At 37.0% G+C, this 24,034-nt stretch overlaps 1 protein-coding gene across 4 annotated transcripts in view; it reads left to right on the top strand.

Annotated features, from left to right (window-relative positions):
* Positions 1-24,034, top strand: part of Rabgap1l (RAB GTPase activating protein 1 like) — a 659,411-nt gene that overhangs the window by 230,581 nt on the left and 404,796 nt on the right. The window lies entirely within an intron of this gene.

The following is a 24,034-nucleotide window of genomic DNA, read 5'->3' on the forward strand; positions in this document are numbered from 1 at the left end:
TAGGGACCTTGAATCTCCCTTATTCCTAATTCTGTACAGTTCATTCTTAGCTGCCTTGACTCCTCTGAATAGCCACTTAGTTTGCTTTTTTTCTATAAGAATAACTGCTTTCATTTATTCAGTCCTCATATCTCTTCTTTTTGTGCCTTACCCTACTTCTACCAAGGTGAGGGGAAACTCAGAGCTCTGGTTGGGTTGGTATTCATGGTCAGTCCCAGGCAGTTCTAGAACTCATAGAGGCCCTCCAGAATAATTTTTCAGAGTCTGGGAGGTATATGCCTCCATGCTTGGCTCATTATATCCTCCCCAACCCTCCCTACCCCCACTCTCTCTGCGTGTATGTGTGTGTGTGTGTGTGTGTGAAAGAGAGAGAGAGAGAGAGAGAGAGAGAGAGAGAGAGAGAGAGAGAGAGAGAGAGAGAGAGAAATTGAAAGAGAATGCTTGTAGGCCTCACATATGCTAACAGAGTACTCTACTGCTGGTCTATATTCCTACCAACTGGCTTATTACATTCTTTATGTGATTTTATCACTGCTTTAGACTAACAAATAATTTATTTTTTTTTATTGATTTTTGTTGAGCTCTACTTTTTTCTCTGCTCCCCTCCCTGCTTCTTCCCTATCCTTCAACCCTCTCTCAAGGTCCCCATGCTCCCAATTTACTCAGGAGATCTTGTCTTTTTCTACTACCCATATAGATTAGATCTATGTATGTCTCTCTTAGAGTCCTCATTGTTGTCTAGGTTCTCTGGGATTGTGATTTGTGGGCTGTTTTTCTTTGCTTTATGTTTAAAAACCACCTATGAGTGAGTACATGTGATAATTATCTTTCTGGGTCTGGGTTACCTTACTCAATATGATGTTTTTTAGCTCCATCCATTTGCCTGCAAAATTCAAGATGCTATTTTTTTTTTTTTTTTTTTTTGCTGTGTAGTATTCCTTCATGGTGTAAATGTACCACATTTTCCTTATCCATTCTTTGTTGGAAGGGCATTTAGGTTGTTTCCAGGTTCTGGCTATGGCAAACAATGCTGCTATGAACATCGTTGAGCACATGTCCTTGTGGCATGATTGAGCATCCTTTGGATATATACCCAAAAGTGATATTACTGGGTCTTGAGGAAGGTTGTTTCCTAATTTTCTGAGAAATTGCCACACTGATAGCCACAGGGGCTGTACCAATTTGCACTCCCACCAGCAATGTAGGAATGTTTCCTTTTCCCCACAACCTCTCCAGCATAAGTTGTCTTCAGTGTTTTTTATCTTGGCCATTCTTACAGGTGTAAAATGGAATCTCAGAGTTGTTTTGATTTGCATTTCTCTGATGACTAAGGATGTTGAACATTTCCTTAAATGTCTTTCAGTCATTTTAGATTCCTCTGTTGAGAGTTCTCTGTTTAGGTCTGTACTTCATTTTTTTTTTTATTGGCTTATATGTTCTTTTGATGACCGATTTCTTGAATTCTTTGTATATTTTGGAGATCAGACGTCTGTCTGATGTGGAGTTAGTAAAGATCTTTTCTCATTCTGTAGGCTGTCTTTTTGTCTTGTTGACCGTGTCCTTTGCTTTTCAGAAGCTTTTCAGTTTTAGGACGTTCCATTTATTATTTGTTTCTCTCAGTATCAGTTCTACTGGGGTTATATTTAGGAAGTGGTCTCCTTTGCCAGTGCATTCAAGTGTATTTCCCACTTTCTCTTTTATGAGGTTCAGTGTGGCTAACTTTATGTTGAGGTCTTTGATCCACTTGGACTTGAGTTTTGTGCATGGTGATAGATATAGTTCTATTTTTATTCTTCTACATGGTGATATTCAGTTTTTCCAGCACCATTTAGTAAATATTCTTTTTTTTCTATTTGAGATTTTTTTTTTTGGTTCTTTGTCAAAAATCAGGTGTGTGGATTAATATCCGGGTCTTCAATTTGGTTCCATTGGTCCTCCTGTCTGTTTTTATGCCAATACCAGGCTGTTTTTAGTACTGTAGCTCTGTAATAAAGTTTGAAGTCAGGGATTGTGATGCCTCTTTTATTGTACAGGATTGTTTTGGCTATCCTGGGTTTTTTGATTTGTCATATGAAGTTGAATGTCATTCTTTAGAGGTCTGTGAAGAATTTTGCTGGGATTTTGATGGGCATTGCATTGAATCTGTGAATTGCTTTTGGTAAGATAGCCAGTTTTACTATGTTAATTCTGCCTACCCAAGAGCATGTTAGATCTTTCCACTCTCTGGTGTCTTATTCAATTTCTTTCTTCAAAGATTTAAAGTTCTTGCCATACAGGTCTTTCACTTGTTTAGTTAGATTTACTCTGAGATATCTTATGCTATTTGTGGCTATTGTGAAGGGTGTTGCTTCTCTGATTTCCTTCCCAGCCCTTTTATCATCTGTGTACAGAAGGGCTACTGATTTTTTTTTTCTTTTAAAGTTTTGTTTTCCATACTTTTTCTTTTTTCTTTTTTTTTTACTTATTTATTTATTTTTATTCTTTTTTAATTAAAATTTCCACCTGCTCCCCATTTCCCATTTCCCTCCCCTCCTCCCAAATATTGCCCTCCCCCCACTTCCCTCCCCCTATCCCCACTCCTCTTCTCCTCTCCCCACTCCATTCCCCCTCCCTCTCGATACTGAAGAGCAGTCCAAATTCCCTGCCCTGCGGGAAGACCAAGGTCCTTCTATCTACGTCCAGAAAGGTGAGCGTCCAAACAGGCTAAGCTCCCACAAAGCCAGTTCATGTATTAGGATCGAAACCTAGTGCCATTGTCCTTGGCTTCTCATCAGTCTTCATTGACCGCCATGCTCAGAGAGTCCGGAATCAACCCATGCTTATTCAGTCCCAGACCAGCTGGCCTTGGTGGGCTCCCAATAAATCAGTTCCACTGTCACAGTGGGTGGGTGCATCCCTCGTGGTCCTGATTTTTTGCTCATGTTCTCCCTCCTTCTGCTCCTCATTTGGATCTTAAGAGCTCAGACCGTTGCTCCAAATTGAGACTCTGTCTCTACCTCGATCCATCGCCAGATGAAGGTTCTAAGGTGATATGCAAGATATTCATCAGTATAGGATAGGGTCATTTCAGGTTCCCTCTCCTTAGTTGCCCAAGGTACCAGCTGGGGACATATTCCTGGACACCTGCGAACCCCTCAAGAGTCAAGTCTCTTGCCAACCCTAAGATGGCTCCCTTAGATAGGATATATACTTCGCTGCTCCCGTATCCATCCTTCCTATATCCCAACCATCCCAATCCTCCGAGCTCCTCCCATCCTCCCCTTCTCATATTTCTCATCCCATTTCCCCTTTGCCCCATGCCACCTCACCCGCAAGTTCCCAGTTTTTGCCCTGGAATCTTGTCTACTTCCCCCTCTCCATGCGGACGACTATATGATTTTCTTTGGGTTCACTTTCTTATTTAGCTTCTATAGGATCACACATTATATGCTTAATGTCTTTTATTTTATGGCTAGAAACCGATTATGAGTGAGTACATCCCATGTTCCTCTTTTTGAGTCTGGGATACCTCACTCAGGATAGTGTTTTCTATTTCCATCCATTTGCACGCAAAATTCGAGAAGTCATTGTTTTTTACTGCTGAGTAGTACTCTAATATGTATATATTCCACACTTTCTTCATCCATTCCTCCATTGAAGGGCATCTAGGTTGTTTCCAGGTTTTGGCTACCTATACTCCTTAATGTATTTCACAATATTGAAACAGAGAAGTCATTGCCAAATTCCTTTTATGAAGCTGAAGTTACTCTGATACCAAAACCACACAAAGACACAACCAAGAAAGAGAACTACAGGCCAATCTCACTCATGAACATCGACGCAAAAATACTCAATAAAATACTGGCAAACCGAATCCAAGAACACATCAGAAAAATTATCCATTATGATCAAGTAGGCTTCATCCCAGAGATGCAGGGCTGGTTCAACATACGAAAATCTATCAATGTAATCCATCATATAAATAAACTGAAAGAAAAAAACCATATGATCATTTCATTAGATGCTGAAAAAGCATTTGACAAAATTCAACATCCCTTTATGATAAAGGTCTTAGAGAGATTAGGAATACAAGGGTCGTTCCTAACTATAATAAAAGCTATTTATAGCAAGCCGTCAGCTAACATCAAATTAAATGGAGAGAAACTCAAAGCTATTCCACTCTAAAATCAGGAACACGACAAGGTTGTCCACTCTCTCCATACCTCTTTAATATAGTGCTTGAAATTCTAGCAATAGCAATAAGACAACATAAGGGGATCAAAGGGATTCAAATCGGAAAGGAAGAAGTTAAACTTTCATTATTTGCAGACGATATGATAGTGTACATAAGCGACCCCAAAAACTCCAGCAAAGAACTCCTTCAGCTGATAAACACCTTTAGTAGCGTTGCAGGATACAAGATCAATTCCAAAAAATCAGTTGCCCTCCTATACACAAAGGATAAGGAAGCAGAGATGGAAATCAGAGAAGCATCACCCTTCACGATAGCCACAAATAGCATAAAATATCTTGGGGTAACCCTAACCAAGGAAGTAAAGGATCTATTTGACAAGAACTTTAAGTCAATGAAGAAAGAAATTGAGGAGGATACCAGAAAATGGAAGGATCTCCCTTGCTCTTGGATAGGGAGGATCAACATAGTAAAAATGGCAATTCTACCAAGGGCAATTTATAGATTCAATGCAATCCCCATTAAAATCCCATCAAAATTCTTCACAGATCTTGAGAGGACAATAATCAACTTTATATGGAGAAACAAAAAACCCAGGATAGCCAAAACAATCTTATATAATAAAGGATCGTCTGGAGGCATTACCATCCCTGACCTCAAACTCTATTACAGAGCCTCAGTATTGAAAACAGTTTGGTATTGGCATAAAAACAGAGAAGTCGACCAATGGAACCGAGTAGAAGACCCTGATTTTAACCCACAAACTTATGAACACCTAATTTTTGATAAAGGAGCTAAAAGTATTCAATGGAAAAAAGAGAGCATCTTCAACAAATGGTGCTGGCAGAACTGGTTGTCAACGTGTAGAAGAATGAAAATAGATCCATATCTATCACCATGCACAAAACTCAAGTCCAAATGGATTAAAGACCTCAATATTAGTCTGAACACACTGAACCTGATAGAAGAAAAAGTTGGAAGTACTCTACAACATATGGGTACAGGAGATCACTTCCTACGTTTATCCCCAGCAGCACAGACATTAAGGGCAACATTGAATAAATGGGACCTCCTGAAACTGAGTAGCTTCTGTAAAGCAAAGGACACTGTCACTAAGACAAAAAGGCAACCCACTGACTGGGAGAAGATCTTCACCAACCCTGCAACAGACAAAGGTCTGATCACCAAAATATATAAAGAACTCAAGAAACTAAACTTTAAAATGCTAATGAACCCAATAAAAAAATGGGGCACTGATCTGAACAGAGAATTCTCAACAGAAGAAATTCAAATGGCCAAAAGACACCTAAGGTCATGCTCAACCTCCTTAGCGATAAGGGAAATGCAAATTAAAACAACTTTGAGATACCATCTTACACCTGTCAGAATGGCTAAAATCAAGAACACCAATGATAGCCTTTGCTGGAGAGGTTGTGGAGAAAGAGGCACACTCATTCATTGCTGGTGGGAATGCAAACTTGTGCAACCACTTTGGAAATCAGTGTGGCGATTTCTCAGGAAATTTGGGATCAATCTACCCCAAGATCCAGTAATACCACTATTGGGAATATACCCAAGAGATGCCACATCAAATGACAAAAGTATCTGTTCAACTATGTTCATAGCAGCATTGTTTGTAATAGGGCTACTGATTTTTATGAGTTAATCTTGTATACTGCTACATTACTGAAAGTGTTTATGGGTTGTAGAAGTTACTTGGTAGAATTGTTGGCGTCCCTTGTGTAAACTATCATATCATAGCAAATAGTGAGAGTTTGACTTCTTTTCTGATTTGTATCCCCTTGATTTCCTTTTGTTGTCTTATTGCTCTAGCTAGGACCTCAAGAACTATATTGAATGGATATGGGGAGAGTGGACAACCTTGTCTTATTCCTGATTTCAGTATGATTGCTGGGAGTGTCTCTCCATTTAGTTTGATGTTGGCTGTGGCTTGCTGCCTATTACTTTTATTACGTTTAAGTATGTTCCTTGTATCCCTGCTTTCTCCAAGACCTTTATCATGAAGAGATGTTGTATTTTGTCAAAAGCTTTTTCGGCATCTAATGAGATGATCGTGTGTTTTTTATTTTTCAGTTTGTTTATATGGTGGATTACGTTGACAAATTTTCGTATGTTGAACCATATCTGCATCTCTGGGATGAAGCCAACTTGATCATGGTGGATGACGGTTCTGATGTGTTCTTAGATTCAATTTCACAGTATTTTATTTAGTATTCTTGCATCAATGTTCATGAGTGAGATTGGTCTGTAATTCTCTTTCTTAGTAATGTCTTTCTGTGGTTTGGATATCAGGGTAATTATAGCCTCATAAAAAGAGTTTGGCAATGTTTCTTCTGTTTCTACTGTGTGGAACAATTTGAGGAGTATTGGTATTAGTTCTTTGAAAATCTTGTAGAATTCTGAGCTGAAACCATGTGGTCCTGGGCTTTTTTTTGGGGGGGGGGGAGACTTTTGATGACTGTTTTTGTTTCTTCAGCAGTTATAGGTCTGTTTAATTAGCTTATCTGGTCTTGATTTAATTTTGGTAAGTATTATTTATCCAGGAAGTTGTCCATTTCCTTTAAACTTTCCAATTTTGTGGAGTACAGGTTTATAACTGATAATTTAAATGTTGCCTCTCGTCCTAAAATATACTTTCATATGTACTAAGGTATTTTCATCAATTATTAGTCAGCTCTGTGACTTATAAAATATTTCCTAATTGTTAACTCAGCTCTTAGTCCTTAACATGTCTGTCATGTGATTGCATGTCAAATATAAGTAGAAACAGAAATATATCTTTTTATTATAGTTCTGATATATGAAGATTACTGTTACCCTGTACTTCTTTGAGGAGTTTTCAACACTTTTTTCATTCATCCTTTCAGCAAACATTTACTGACAATTTGTAGGAGAAATTTATTAAGGTAGTTAGATTGTGGTAAATCAAGAATGATAAGATCTATTTCATAGAAATTACATAAAAATAAAGATCAGCAAAAAGTTTTCCAGGTTAAGGTAATAGTATAATTTAAGATGAGTTTGGATTGTGGTAAGTACAGCAAAGAAAATAACCAGTTATAAAATTGAAAAGGCATGGTGTAGGAAGCCACCTCATGTGATTTATTGTACAAATGTCTCATTGTAGTGACTGTCCTTCATACAATATTAAAGGCTCTCTTATCTTAGAATCCCTGTAATCAACAAAGTTTTGAACTGTTAATAATCTCTTGTGTTTAGAAGAAGATAGAAGCTTCTTATTTATTTAGGAGATGAAGATATTTGGCCACTATTTTACCAAAAGAAGACACAACATTGAACCCATGTAGGTGTCGTTGTTCTTATACACAGTCTTCTCCAGGGTGCTTTCATAGTGGGTGACTGGCAGATGGATGTGATTTTTTTCTACTGCAGCTGGGTCACCCTTGCTTTGTAGTGAACTTTCCCTGTCTGCCGTACCCTTCAGCTAGATCTTTGAATTTTGAAAGTCTGTGCATCAGTGTTTGTTTCAGGCTTTACAGACATTCTCTTGCTTGTCCACCCAGTCCTTCTACTTTTATGTGATATCCTGAATCTGTTACATCTTATTTGACTTAGCTATTGTCTTCTACTTTGTCCTCAAGATCTGAAATTCTCTCTTCCGTGTTTTGTAATCTGTTGGTGAAGCTTACTTCTGAGATTTTGGTTGACATCTTGAGTTTTTAATTTCTAGTTTTATTTCATTTTTGTTTTTCTTTAGTGATTCTATTTCTTTGTTGTTATTGAAATGTTTTTAATATTTCACTCAAAAGTTTGTGTTTTCACTGTCTTTATTTTTTTTCTGAAGGCGAGTCAACTTTTATTTTTGTTTATATATATATATATATATATATATATATATAAATTTCCGCCTCCTCCCCGACCCCCTTTTTCCTTCCCCTCCCCCCACTCCCCACTCTCCTCCCCCTCCCTCTCCAGTCCAAAGAGCAGTCAGGGTTCCCTGCCCTGTGGGAAGTCCAAGGTCCTCCGCCTTCCATCCAGGTCTAGGAAGGTGAGCATCCAAATAGCTAGGCTCCCACAAAGCCAGTACATGCAGTAGGATCAAAACCCAGTGCCATTGTCCTTACTTCTCAGCAGCCCTCATTGTCCACCATATTCAGAGAGTCCGGTTTCATCCCATGCTTTTTCAGTCCCAGTCCAGATGGCCTTGGTGAGCTCCCAATAGATCAGCCCCACCGTCACAATGGGTGGGTGCCCCCCTCGCTGTCTTGGGGAAAGGGGACATGGGGAGAGACAAGTGAGAAGGGGAGGATGGGGAGAACTTGGGGGAATGGGATGGTTGGGATAATGAACGGATGGATATGGGAGCAGGGAAGTATATATCTTAATTAGGTAGCCATTTTAGGGTTGGCAAGAGCCTTGACTCTAGAGGGGTTCCCAGGGGTCCAGAGAGATGTACCCAACTAGGTCCTTGGACAGCTGAGGAGAGAGAGCCTGAAATGGCCCTATCCTATAGCCATACTAATGAATATCTTGCATCTCACCATAGCACCTTCATCTGGCGATGGATGGAGATAGAGACAGAGGCCCACATTGGAGCAATGGACTGAGCTCCCAAGGTCCAAATGAGGAACAGAAGGAGGGAGAACATGAGCATGGAATTCAGTGTCTTTATTAAGAGGATTCATAATCTCTTTAATATCCTTGCTATTTTGAAGTCCTTGTCTTATATTTTGACTAAATTTCATTATTTGGGGCCTATTGCAATAGGATTATTGGCTTCTGGAGGAAGTATATTATCTTGCCTGTTCACATGTGCATTTTTTTTTCATTGTGATCTAGGCATCTGTTGTTATGTTTGATTTGTTTTTTTGGTGTACTTATGTCTTCATTATGTGAATGTTGTATTCTTTGTTTGCTATTGTCCACTCTTGATCCTAGACCTGTACTGTATCTATGGGGTCCAGAGTGGAGTCTCTTTTTGTGTGTTGGTGGGTGACACAAAGGAAGGGAGATAGACTTGGGGGAGAGACTGAGGGGGCAGTGGGGAACATCTAGGAGAACCCTGGTTATATACTAAGAGGTGGAGTTTCTGAGGAATGAAGGTAGCGTGGAAAGAGGGGCTCCTGCTGGCATGCTGTATCAGGATTAGGAATAATTCTAGAGAGACTAGAATGGAGAGATGGGAAGATAGGAGAAATCGAGTACCTATGTCTTAGCCAATGTGGACACTGAGGGGTTCCTGGTAGAAGGTGCATTGGTGGGTTTGTGGGTAAAACAAAGGAATGGAGATTAGTTAAAAGGGAACAAACATTGAATGAGCCAGTGTGAAAGAGCTTTGGTGACCTTGGGTCATTACCAATAATTAGTCCTAAGAAAATTTTATCATAAATTTGTGTGTGTGGGGGGGAGAGAGACAGAGACAGGGAGATGGGGAGGAGAGATTGATTATATTTTTATGCATTTTGGCTGCATAACCAAGTTCACCTCAGAGCCATGACCCATCTTGACACGGGATACCTACTTCATTTGTCAGGTACTTAAATACCCTGCTTTAGCATTTTCTATGTCACGGAGTAATTAGCTTTTCGTGCATTGCTCTCCCTTTGCACTTCTTTCTCTCATCAACCAGGAAATGATTTCAGAGCTTAATCAGGCATTCATAGTTTCCTCATATTTTAGTGTGGAAAATATATATGCATATTCCTTTTAAATTTGTTTATACCAGAGGAGCAAATGATAATTTTTTCTTTCATGTTCAGAGATGATTATCCTACATTATTTTCATTAGTATTCAGAAGAAATTGTGTGTGTGTGTGTGTGTGTGTGTGTGTGTGGTGGGTGTTGTCTTGTTTTTGATCATGTATGTGTAAGCCAGAGGTCAAGATCTGAGGCCTTTCTCAGTTGCTCTCCACCTGTGCTTGCATCTGTAGTTTCTGTTTGTTTAGCCAGATTTTCCATTTCCAGAATTCCTTTGGTCTGTGGTTTCTTTATTGCCTCTTATTTATTATCAAGTCTTGCACTCTGTTCTTCACCAATTTGATTATTTTTTCTTGGTTTTCTTTAATAGATTTACTGATTTCTTCCAATTTTTTTTATCTTTTCCTCCATTTCTTTAAAGGATTTTTTTCATTTTCTCTTTAAGGGTCTCTATCATCTTTATAAAGTTATATTTAAAGTTGTTTTCTTCTGCTTCTTCTGGGGTAGGATGTTCAAGTCTTCCTGTCTTACGGCCACTAGATTCTGGTGTTGCCATGTTGCTTTTTAGGTTATTGAATGTTATTCTTGCATTTGTTGGTACCCATTTCTTTCTGCAGTTGGTGGAGGCAGTGTCTTTGTGTCTTGGTTAAATCCTTTCAGTAGGTGTCTGTGTCTTAGGTAGCCACCCTTGGTCTGCTCTATGCAGTTGCTCTCTGTATCTCAGGGAGCTGCTGAGGTCTTTGGGATGGGTGGGTTTGGAGGTGAAGTGGGTCTGATTTATGTGGGGGGAGTGTTGGAGCAGCCTGCCTCATATGGCTTGCCTGCTGGCCAGCTAGTAAATCTGAGGCAGGTGGGAGAGGGGCCAGGGATTTTGCCCTGGGTGTGTTCAGCTGGGAATCTGGTCACTCACTTCTTGCTCTACTCTCTGCAGTAGCAATCTATGCATCAGAGATCTTCTGAAGTGTGTGTGTGGGTTTTGTTTAGAGGCAGAATAGGACTTGTAGATTACTGGGGCCAATCAATGGGGAGGGGTTGGAACAGTCTACCTGCAGGAGGCTTGCCTACTGGCTGTCTAGTAAAGCTGAGGAAGGTGGGGGCGTGGCCTGGGGTTTTTCTCCAGGGACTTAGGGCTAGAGACTGGGCTGTCCAGCTGGGGAGCTGGTCACTCACCTATTGGTCACTCTCTCAGCTGGATTCTAATAAATGTATTATTTTGATATTGGTTAAAATGTTTAAAGGTAGTACTATGAATTCTAGTTTTTGTTAGAGAAGTTATCAGAGTGATGCAGGAAATATGATACTGAATTCAAAATTTTTATGCCTTCATTATATTTTATGAAAAGAAGTTTTCAACAGAACCCTCATTCTTTTTCTATGTGAAAATATTTTAATTTGTTCTAAGGGTGTAGATTTTGTAACCTCTCAAATTTTATCCTTATCCTGTTTAAAACTATCAAATTGGGTTTGGAGAATTTGCCAAGTTGTTAAGAGTGCATGCAGCCTTTGCATAGGACCCAAACCCAAAACCTACTGTAACCCTGATGCCCTCTTCTGGCCCCTTGGGCACCTGCACTCATGTACAGACACATCCTACACTCACATACAGAAAATTAAAAATAAAACAAAAATTTAAAAACAATATCAAGCCATTATATTCTAATGTTATTTAATATGTAAGTTGTATTTCTTTCATATAACAATGTGTTTTAAAGATTGCACTAATAATTTCCTGATCTTTGTCATTTGCTCTGACAAACCTTTGTAGTTAATCTATATCTTGAATAGTGGCCACATTATTATAGTATATGAACAAAATAGTATTGTAACTTAAAATCATACATTTCAAAAGCAGGAATTGTGCCTCTGTCTGTTGGAATTGCTGTTTTCTTGGTTATAGCCACTGTTACAGTGATGATACGTAGGACTCAGGATGGACAGAAAGGGGAATGTTTATTTATTATTGATCAGGATGTAAACTGGTAAAATTATTGTGGAAATCAGTGTGGAGTTTCCTTAAAAAGATATAAATTTATGTACCACAATATCCATCTTTACTATCCTTAGCTATATACTCAAAGGACTCTATAACTTTCTACAGAAATACTTGCTCATCTGTATTCATTGATGCTCTATTTGCAATAGCCAGAAATTGGAAACAGCCTAGATGTCCACCATTTGACAAATGGATAACAAAACTGTGTTAAATTTATACAATATTATTCAGATGTTAATAAAAATGAATTACGAAATTTTGAGCAAATAGAGCTAGAAACAATCATCCTGAATTAGGTAAGCCAGAAATATTGAATGCTTTATCTTATATGCAAATGTTAACTTTTAAGCTTAAGATATATTGTTTTCAATTAGAATAGCAACAGAGGTTAAATAGCTAGCATGGGACCAAGGGAGAGGAGCAGATCTTCCATGAAAGGGTAAATAGAATATAGTATTATAAAGGGATAAGAGGAAAACTAGAATAGGAAAATTAAATGAGGAGGAGGATGGAAGGGTAGGGTAAATTAAGTGATATACGAAAGCACAACGAACACTAATGGCTATAGAAGAGCCGTATGGAAACCTACTACTTTAGAAATTTCCTAAAATATATGGGAAAATAATACATTCTTGATAAGAATTTAAATGGAATCACCATATAATGAAGACACAATGCCCTAGCTAGACATCTTATACCACCAACTAAAATTTTAAGCACAAGGTATAGGTTACATCTTGTTGAATTTTTGGCCAGAGGGGTCCAGGAGACCCTCTAACCATCACAGGTTGCCAAAGCTATTGGTTTCTCACCACAACCTGATAGTAAGGTTCTATTGCTAAAGAGTACTTACTTATGTCATCAAATATGGAGAAATTTGAGCTGGCTCCCAATCAGAAGTTTCCTCCCTATAGACTAGCATTTATAATGCTTGGAAAATATTCTTCAGTTTCATTCTGCTACAAACCTTGCTCCCCACAACAGTGACTTTCCTGAAAGATATACAGATGTTATGGGAGCAACCAACCACTTTGACTGGGTTTAAGGCCTGCTTTATGAGATGGAATCCATACCTGACGCTACTAAAGTGACCAAGAACTTGAGACGAGGTAGGACATTGACATTAGTAGAAAAACTACTGCTAAACCTTCTAGTAAAGGAACATGGCAATAAAATGACTCCTAATGTCATATTGCTATACCCATGAGAAACCCTAATGAGACAAGCTACTTCTTGTAGTAAATAATTAACACAGAAATTCACAACTGCACAAGGTGCTAGCAGTTAGAGACTCCAAAGCACTCAGCCCTAAATGAGATCTGTATCAAACACTGACTTTTAAGGCTCAGAAATCTGTGTGAAGAGGTGGAAAGAACATAAGAACAAGAGGTGATGGGTGACTCCATGGAAACAGTGTCTTCCAGACACTGTATGGCTGATACACAAGTGTTCTCACATAGACTGACTGCATACACAAGACCTTCAGAAATTTAAACCAGACAAATTACCAGCACAAAGAAGGGAAAGTGGCAACAAAGTCCCACCCATAACCAAGAAGCTAGTTGTAGTTGATACCCACTGGGAAAGGGAAAATCAGTTTTTTTCCAGTGCAGTAACACTGGGTGTATCAACTACACTGGAAAATAAAATAAAAACTTCCTATGGGCTGTCACTTCACTTTTTTTTCAACCTATATTCAAACTAGTTATTTTTTAACAAATATTTTATGAAATGTCTTAATATATGCTTACTTCAAGTATGTGGATACATGGGATGGTATCACTTGTACATTATGCTGAATTAACAAGTAAAATCTTGGTTTTTATTTATATCTTAAGTAATTTTAAATTAAAAACTAAATTTACTCAGAAACCATTACTGTTTGTGAAACTTCTCTGTATAACTTTGCTCCTTCTTGGATGGTCCATTTTGAATAGCTTCTGTACTTTATTATTAATGTAATACTTGTTAGAATAAAACAAGTGATATTACCATGAATGTTTTTAGATGAACCAAAATGTACTCAGAACCCTCCTTCCCTTTTTCAACAGATATTTGACTTTTCTTGTCTTGCTACAATGCATATGCCAGTTATTGACCACAACATTAATACTAATTTTTGGGTACCCTAGGAAAATCTGAACCTAAGACTAGCTACTCTAGACCAGTAGATCTCAAGCTTTAATGAAAATACAGATCTTCTGAGGCACTTGTTGAAACAGAAATTTTGGTTCAGCAGGGTTGGGTAGAGTCCAAAGCTCTTCATTACTGAGAAGTTTCCTTGTGATACCACTGTCTTGGGTCTTGGTGCTATGTTTTGGATAGAAGCTTGAATTACATATATCTAGTAATTACATATATCTAGTGCTTATCAAATTTACTGAGATTTTTAGATTAGTATCTTGCTCTCTCACTGGCTGAGGCTCAGCTAACTTTTGCATACACTAGACTCACATAAGATAAAGTTTGCTAAAACTGGACATTCCTAGCCTCTGATCCACGGAATGTGTTTTTGTGGTACTTAGGAACACAGGAATCTGCACTTCAATGTTTTAAATTTCTATGCAGGTAAACTAACACTATAGGTTACAAAGGAATACTTTATTTACATTTTGAAGTTGCTATATGAATTCATGGATTCTTTTGTACAAAAATTTTATTTAAAGTCAAAGATACAGTGGAATTTCTGAAAGGTAATTACTTTTGTTGTTAGTATTAGGTTAATAAAGAAGCAGTGGGTTGTTTCTCCATGCTTTGCTTCTTTGTACCATTGCCGCTGGCAGACTGCATAATTTATTGTAATATATCAGTGACAAAGACTATGTCTTTCTTTGCTACCTAATTAACCTCAAAGGGTCTTAACTGCTTAACTGATTAGAAGTAATAGATGTGTAGATATTTGAAATTCTGCTGAAGATTGATTCTTCTCTTGGTGATGACCAAATTATTTATTCTGTCTCTGGGAAACATTTAAGTCCCTAATATTTCTTGAAGTTATATTCATCAAAGTGTCCCACATAAGTGTGTTCCTCATGTAAAACATAGAATTGGCTCTTGCATTTTTAAATATTTAAAAATTCAAATAATAGATGAACTATTTGTCATTTTAGTTTTGACCTAATTTCTGCAACTATATCATTCCAAAGTAATTTTAAAAAATGATATTTCTTAACTTTCTAATTTATTCTTCAGCTGATAATTTCTTCTAATTTATGGATGTGAGTTGTATTTACATAATACCTAATTGATCTTATGTAAATTATTTAAAGCAGAGGTTGCATTTATTAGATAATCTTCCCAGAAACATTATGTGCTCTTTCGGCTGCATGGCTCAGCAAACTATAATGCCAACTAAAGTGATTTAAAAGCTTTATTCAGGATTAATCAATCATTTGCTTAAATTTATTACATTATTTATTTTCTAATTTGCATATGATTTTTAAATTCAGAAATATTAAGCAAACAGTAATGGATTACAGAATAAATTGAATTAAAGCAGTGTCCTAGTTTGCTTTTATGTTGCTATAATAATCACCATGGATCAAAAGTAACTTAGGGGAGAAAAGGGTTTATTTGGCTTACACTTCCAGCATCAAAAATTCATCAGCAAGGCAAGTTAAGACAGGCCTGAAGCACGAGCCTGCAGTTGAGTCCATAGAGAAATGATGCTTAGTGGCTTGCTCTGCCACTGACTCAGACTCAGAAAGTTCATATATAGCCCAGATCCACTGGCCTAGTGATATACAGCCCCCAATGATAGTGTCCTCCTAAATCAGTACTCACAAAACACCCCACAGTTATGCCTGCAGGCCAATCTGATTGTGACAGATCTTCAGTCGAGTTTCCATCATCTAGATTATGATAGGTTGACAATAAAAGCGAACCCAGGCAAACCTATGTAGTCAAGCCTGCTCTGGACAGAATCATGAAGTTAGTGATCTGATGTGACATTGCTCTACTGCTCTACCCTGAAGAACAGTTTGATTCTGCTGTCTCTGCATGCTTTTATTCCCTGCTACAGTACCGTCTATAACAAAGACCATCATAACCAAGTGTAGTAAATTCTGTGTGAGAATCATCTCTGTTGCACAAAAGGCTTTGTGCTCAGAAAGAGGAGTTTTGGTAAGGGAAAGGCAAGTCCAACAGACACATCAGAGACAACAAAAAAATAGTATGATCTTTTCTTGAGTAGGACTCTTGGGCCAGATGACCTTTATAGGTAACTGCTCAGAATAGTTTATTAATAACCTAAGAACCATGCTTTATAATGCATGGTGCTCATAACACAGGTCATTAGTATTGGAGAGAGTGTCTCCTAATCTTAAAAAAAACAAACTTAAATGATTTGTAATTCATGTTAAGAAGTTATTTTATTAAAATACGAATAGCCATTTTACTTTGACATTCTCTAGCATAATATGTCAGTTCTTAACAAAATAGAATTTTATCCCATTTTTCTAGGTATTTCTTTTAGTATTTCAGCTGCTTTAAGAGACTATCAGATATTTCCAATGGATAACAAAAAATAAATTAGTTTTCTCCAAAGGAGTCTCACTGGGGAAACAAACCATTCTTAAGGGTAGGCCTGATTCCCAGTGGCTGATGGCCAGGCTAAAACTAATTCAACAGCATCTTTGGAGGTCTTTTTGTCTCATATGTTAAATCAGAATGTTTTTTGTTTGTTTGTTTTGTTTTTACTTACCGGTTCTTTGAATCTATATTCATGACTTCTGGTTTTAGGATTTTATGGGATTCCTGTGTGTGTGCACGAATATGTGTCACTCTGTCCACAAGTGTTTCGTGTTTTCCTTTAGCTCTTTTTCTTTCTTTCTTTCTTTCTTTATTGATTGATTGATTTTTTAATTGAAAAAAATTTTTCCGCCTCCTCCCCGCCTCCCATTTCCCTCCCCCTCTTCCCGCCACTCTCCCCTCCCCCACTCTTCTCCTCCCTCTCCGGTCCGAAGAGCAGTATTTGTTCACATTATCCTATTCTGATTTGCTTGCTTTTTGATTTATCATAATGTGTTTTAGTTTATTATTATTTCTAAGATGCCTGTTTGTTTTCTAAGGAGAGGCAGAAAAGGTGTGGATCCAAATGGGAGGGAAAGTGGGAAAGAACTAGGAGGAGGAGTGGGAGGGAAAGATACATTTAGAATATATTGTATGAAAAAAATACTATTTTCAATAGAAGAAGATAATAAATAGGAATGTAGAAAATCTTATCTTTACTCAAATATTTAAATTCTGTTCAGTTTTTGATAGCAGTGTGTTTATAATTAAGTAGAAAATCAGGTACTTTTTGTACCATCTAGAAAATGTTTTATTATAGACACCCTGAAAAGTTATTTTCATTTTCAAAATTAGCAATAAGTGTCATCTGAGTTTTTGAATATATTGCTTGACATGCTTATTTAATAAAATTCATTTAGCAAAATGTGATTAAAGGCATGTCTCATGAAAATGGAAATAATGTTTGAAATTTTAATTCACTGTTCCATGAGAAGTAAAGTAGAATTTTATCTCATTGTAAACTAATTCAGTCAGTTTTGTGTTTTGTGATAGCAATAGCTGTGAGCTACAAGTTGCTATTAAAATTAATTTAGTTTAAATAAAACTTGATCTATTTAGCATATTTAAGAATATTTTCAGTGCTAAATTGGGCAGCAAGCATTCAGAACATTTCCATCCTCATAGAAGGCTCTATTGGTGTACACTAGCATAGGCCTTAAAATATACCAGGTGTGTAATTACTGGAATAGGCACATAGCATTTGTTAAGAGTAAGTTTATTTACAAAATCCCAGATAGATCTAAGTAAATTACTAATTTTATAGGAAATACAAGTTTATTTTCTTCCCATGAGAGTGAAGTCTGGATGTAGATGCTCCAAGCCTACAGTTGGCTCCATGATGCAGAGAAATGAACTCACTCTTTTTTGTTGCTGCCCTGTCTGTAGTGTCTGTCTTGCATTTAAGTTGGCAGCTATAGCTCTGGCCATCGAGTGCACCATGAAAAAGGAAGGGGAAAAGTGAAGAAAAATTCCTCATGTTAACATTCATTCTCACTTCACTACAGTAAACATACTCACTTCTATGTCTCTTTCAAAGGTATATATGAAATCTTTTAAACTAATATATAAATATATATATGGCATACAATGTGATATAATTGTAAATATTATACATTACAGTAGATGCATCTATTTCCTCAAATATCTATCATTCTTTATAGAAAAAAATAATACTTTCTTCTAGCTTTGAAAATTGTTAATAGTGTATTTCTGTGCAAATGTTTTAGCTATAATTTAGTCCCCTTTAACTAACTTTCTGAATCTCTCTCTTTTCCTTCCCTCTCCTGAACCTGTGGAAACTACCCTTTTGCTTTCAACTTTTAATTTTTTATTCTTGAGATAGGGAGATAGGGTTTGTTTTTTTTTTTTTCTGTAGCTCAAGTTATTTTTGATTCCACAGTGCAGCCCAGTCTGGCCTTGACTCTTGGCAAGCTTCCTGTCTCAGACCCCTACATGATGGATTGAAGGTGTATGATACCATGTCTAGCTACTCTTACTAAGATTGAAAATTTTTTTTGAAGATTCCACATATAAATCAGAACCTTCACTGTTTCCCTTTTCACTAGATATTGAATATTTTGAGGTCAGTGACAAAGATATTTTAGGTCATCAATCAGAGCTACATATAATGCATGTTTTTACAAATATTTACTGAATGACATCATGAAATGTAATAGTTAAGTTTGTTGAGCCAGGTGGTGGCAGCTCACACCTTTAATCCCAGAACTCGGAAGGTGGAGGCAGGTGGATCTCTGATTTCAAGGCCAGCCTGGTCTACAGAGCTAGTTCCAGGACAGCCAGGACTACACAAAAAACTCTGTCTCAAAACCCTCTTCTCAAAAAGTGTTTTGAAATATTATATTCCATTTAGTTAGACATAAAAATTATTTTTTAGGCTCGTTTTTTTTTGTCGACATTGATAACCCTATCTGGTATTAAAGTTATTAATAGTCTAAAGACAGATTATAACCTTAAATAAAAAAAAATCTATTTTTGCTTTGAAATAAATTATTAGAAATTTATCCAGAATTCAAACTTGACATTTAATATCTAGACCTACAGTTATACTTTTATGTTTGAACATACATCCTTTTTGGCAGTTTCCATTTCATAGTGAGATATTATTTTTCAAGGAAAGTATTTTTTCTTTGCTTTTTCTTCATTTTTTAGAGCATATATTTAGAACATTGACGTGTATAATTTCTTAAGAGAGAAAGTGGCATTGATCTGTTTCTTCCCTTTTAAAAATAATACTCTATTGGTGTCTTGGATGGGTTTATGTAGAATTAAGTGGGCTTATGTCTGTAGATGGACTCCTGCAGATAAAGCCACAGCCATCTTCAGCCTGGCAGCTTTTGTGTTGATGTACTGTTTTTCCCTTGGGCCAATAGATGCTGTTTCTTATAAGATAAAAGCATGGCAGGGAAGGAAATTTGTTCTTTTTTGCTGCTATTTTAAGCACCACAGAAATTGTTGGTAGACCTAGACACTCTTCATCCCATCCTCAAGTAAGTGCCATTTATCCAAGATAATGTTTTGCAAAACAGCTACAATTTACAAGTGATTTCATGCTTCCCATGTGGAATGAAATGGTTCTCTGAGGATTCTGCACTATTTATATCTGGTGTTAGAATCTCAATTATTGTATTGCTTCCTCCTCCTATTTAGATGATAAAATTTAATAAAGCTAATTTATTTCCTCTGTTTTCATAGCTAAAGTTAGTTTATTGAAAGAATTCTTAACAGCCCAACTGTTTGTGTTTTGGAATTTTAAACTACTTTCCCCTGTTTTTCTATCCCTCTTTTTGCTGTTTTTCTTTACCCTAGGAGCTAGGTTTCTATGAGTTGGATGATATACCTGGTGCCCAACCCACCCACAAATGCCGAGTAAGGCTGCACAGAGTCCCGTCTGTGAAGAGATACTCACATTCTGCAGGGAAAACATCTCTTGTTAGGAAGTAGCACTTGCAGCAGTTTCCATCCTTGTCTTCGTGATGAGAAGAGTTGTCTCTCACTGCTATGAAATATATGCCCAGCAGCCTGAGTTTTAAAGACTTTTAACGAATGTTTGCTGCAACCCAAGGATTCTATACATCTTGTGAATTTGGAAATTCTCTCCCTCTGAGAGATGTGGTTCTTGATATCCTCTGTTCACTTTCTTCATGTCTCCCAAATTTGTGGGATTTCTAAAATTAGTCAGAGGGTAAAGCTTTGCTTGTTTTTTTTTTTTTTTTGTGTGTGTGTGTGTGATTAAAGTGCCATAAATATTAAAACTGTAAAACTTTTGTCTTGTTGTTAATGGGTGTCCTCTTCCTCACTCATGGGATTTTGGTGTTCATTATTTTAAAACTAAGATTGCTATAGCATCTGGATTATTGATAAACTTTGGGCTATTTATTCTGGTGTGTGTGTGTGTGTGTGTGTGTAATGTTTTAATTGATTCATTGGGAATTTCCCACCATCACCCATTCCCATGTATTTTCCAATCCCTCCCTATCTACCATTCACCCTTTAAGCATTTCCTCCAAAATCAATCAAAACAAAACAACAATTAGCTCTTCCAACTTTTCTGCCTCTCCATCACCTCTTCATTTTTCTTATTGGCATTGGGAGCTGTGGTGTGTAACACAGTAAACAAACCCCTTTGTCTACACAGCTTTACTTTGTAAATGTTCATTGTGATGAGTTGTTTGTTTGGCTCAAGGCCTCTGACTTTTGGTTCACCATTAATACTGGACCCTCACTGGAACTCCTCTCAGATGTCCTGCTGCTGCCCCAAGGCAGGAAGATCCTGCGACTATGGTTCCATAGGACCAGTTGTTTCATGTGCTCCGGCAGGTCATAGATTGGAAAAATACTAGAGTGATCCAAATCAAAACCCTAGATGTGGACCTGGGATGTGGTCCTTCTGCTGGGACCACCCCTCAGACGAGGGGTGAAGCCAGCTCTCCTGATTTAGGGGCCAGCTCTCCCAAGGTCTTCTATTTTATTTTCTGTAATGAATTATCTTAAAATAAAATGCAAGTAAATAAGCAAAAGATATGAAAGAATATAAATGTATATAAACTTCTTCCTCTTTTGCTCCACCTATTCTCACCCTCCACAGTACTTTTTCCAGCTCTGTTTATGGAGAAGATATATAATTTGCACATTTGTACAGATTCCTTTTATATGGCTTTACTGTAGTTTTCTATCTATAGAGCCCAAACTACTTCATTCTTTTATCATATTTCCATAACCATATTCGGTTAGTGGATATATCAGTTCCTAATCTTGTGATTTAACAAATAATAATGATGGGAATAACACCAATCACACATTATTTTACAGACATTCTGAGTTTGTTAGAACACATTCTTAGAAGTAGAATTGCTGGATCAAAGACTAGTTTGTTTTTTTTTTTTTTTTACTTTACATTTTAAGTTAGACTATTGATTAATGTCTTGCTTTCCCTACACATATGTTCAGGGGTTGACTCTCAAAAATAGGTGACAGGTAGGTGTTGGTATGGATAGCGATAGAATGAAATACAGCTGAAGTCTATGCGGGTTGGATGGCATATATCATAATACAGACTTTCTGGGAGAACTGAAATCCTAAATGTGTTAGTGGTCTGTTCAAAGGCTATAACTAGGACCAGTTCTAGATTGTGTACCAAGCTGTATAAATCTCAGAAGCAGAGGCTACAGTCAGAGTCAACTGAGGACACTAGTGTCCAGATTGAATAACAAATGTCTTTGGTGAGGCTAACTGCTTTGTCTTTAATGAATTAACTATTCCAATGTCTTCTCTCTAACCACAAAACAATGACCTTATAATTTCCTATAAATCTCTTCTTTATGCCTGGTTGCCATCCTGTGAGAAGGAGTAGAGAGATTCCTTAATCCTTAAAAACATTGAATTTGCAATTGAACTGTTTACATAAAGAGATGACTTTAAACTGAGACAGGGTTGTCTCTACTTAATAAATTGATGGCAACTCCCAACTCTACTCATGACTATTAGAGTAAATGGATACCTAAAAACAAATGGCAGAAAGTATAGAAAACTTTACATTGTACATTTGCTGTGTTTTTTGTTGTGTTTAAATTGTATCATCCTTCTCCAGCATAACAGATACATACATGGAATAGATAAAAAGTATCTCTCCCGTTACATCTGTACACATGTAAAACATACCCAAAATTGATCCGTGGAGTATAATAACTCAGACTTCAGTTTCTATATTACTTCTGTAATATAATTTAATAGAATTGTTTGAGTGTGACTATAGAAACTTTTAAATTCACTGTTATTATAAATATATGACTTCTTTTTATAAGGTATATGGATAGGTAGCATGGAGTGTGTATGGTGTGCTTGACACTGTGGTCATGAATTGTACTCTGTAATGATAGCCTCATTGTATATGTGAAAATTTGTGCCAGGAAGTTTAAGAACTTACTTGTGGGCCTAATCATGGTGGTGTACACCATTTTTTTCCCAGCAGACAAATCTTTATGAGTGCAAGGCCAGGCTGATCTTCATAACAAGTTTCAGACCAGCAATGACTACATAGTGAAACCCTGTCTCAATAAACAAAACAAAACAACAACAAAAATCTCCCATGTGAAATTGAAGTTGATACTCATTTTCTTTTGATATTTTATTTAAAATTTTTTATGTGTGACATGATCTCAGATAGCCTAGGCTTACTTTGTGACTGAGGCCTTGAGCCTTGATCCTCTGTCTGTACTTAGTGCTTAGGGGTTACAGGTGTGCTCTACACTGCTTTGCTTTGGAATTCATATATTTTTTTAAAAAATAGAGTTTAATTTTTTTAAAATTGGGTGTGTGTGTGTGTGTGTTTGTGTGTCTGTCTGTCTCTGTGTGTTTGGAGATACATGTACATGGCCACAGATGCCTGGGCAGGCCATAAGAGGACGTCAGATCCCTCATAGTGGGAGCTATAAGTAACTGCAAACCATCCAGTATAAGTGCTGAGGACTGAGATAGAATAGGGTCCTCTGTAAGAATAGTAAGTGATTGTAACTGCTGAGCCATCTCTACAGCACCTGGAATCCATATTCTTCACAAGAAAATTAATGTATTTCATTACCTCTTTTTTTGCTTCTAATCTTTCATAAGCTCTGAGTCCTTGTAAATCTCTGTCTTCTCTGCTCTCCTATCTTTTCCTCTTTTCCCATTTGTTCTGCTATTGCTGTGTTGTATGTGTCCTATTTGCTGCCTTTTATATCTCCAGCTCGTCCTGGCACTGATTCCTGATTCTCTGCTTCTGTTCCTTATGCTTCTCTCTCCTCCCACTCCTTGCCCTTTTGTCATTGGCAGCTACTTACAGATTTTCTTGCTCTTTCTTTTCTCTGTGTTAGTTCAACAAAGACTGCTTAGAAAGAGCAGCAGCCTTGTCATTTGAACAAAAGATTCTGACAACCTTTTCTAGGTGTGCTATTGCTTTGCTTAGTTAAAATATGATTAGCCTCTTCATTTCTTGTTGAATATTTCTATTAATATCAGGGAGTTATAGGCTGCAGTATCAGATTAATTTTTCATACTGATTTCTATCTTAGAGGTCTTAACTGTACAGTGATTACTGTAACACCACCCAGTTTAGTATTTATTGATTAATCTTACCATACAGTAATTAGGAAAGTAGGAATATTTGTTCAGCTAAGGAGTAAAGTAACATATGAGTGCATATTTATATCTAACCATTGATATATGCATGTGCTTCTCTGAATTTCAGTTCTGTGATGATTATGCATGTACTACTGTGTATATTAAAATATATGATTTTTGTTAAAATGTTTTATCTTCCTTGTAATGATTTCCCATTATTACTTGGCAGACATTGGCAGTTCTAATCAGTAAGATTCACTGAATGCCATAGGAACTAGATATGGAGGGTACATATTTTAGCTCAGATGAAACTTAATTGTTTATTTATCATGTTGTTGTAATAAAATGAAGCCTAAAACCATTTTCTATTCATTAATTTTTTAAAATCCCACCCAAGAGAGACCACATTTCAATGTTGTTTTATAAAACAGGATTTCGTTACAGCTCAGATTATATATTTAATAAATTTATTATGTACTTCTGTTTCACCATCTTACGCTTTTTTT

The sequence above is a fragment of the Chionomys nivalis genome, chromosome 5, assembly GCF_950005125.1.
Source record: "Chionomys nivalis chromosome 5, mChiNiv1.1, whole genome shotgun sequence".
NCBI lineage: Eukaryota > Metazoa > Chordata > Mammalia > Rodentia > Cricetidae > Chionomys > Chionomys nivalis.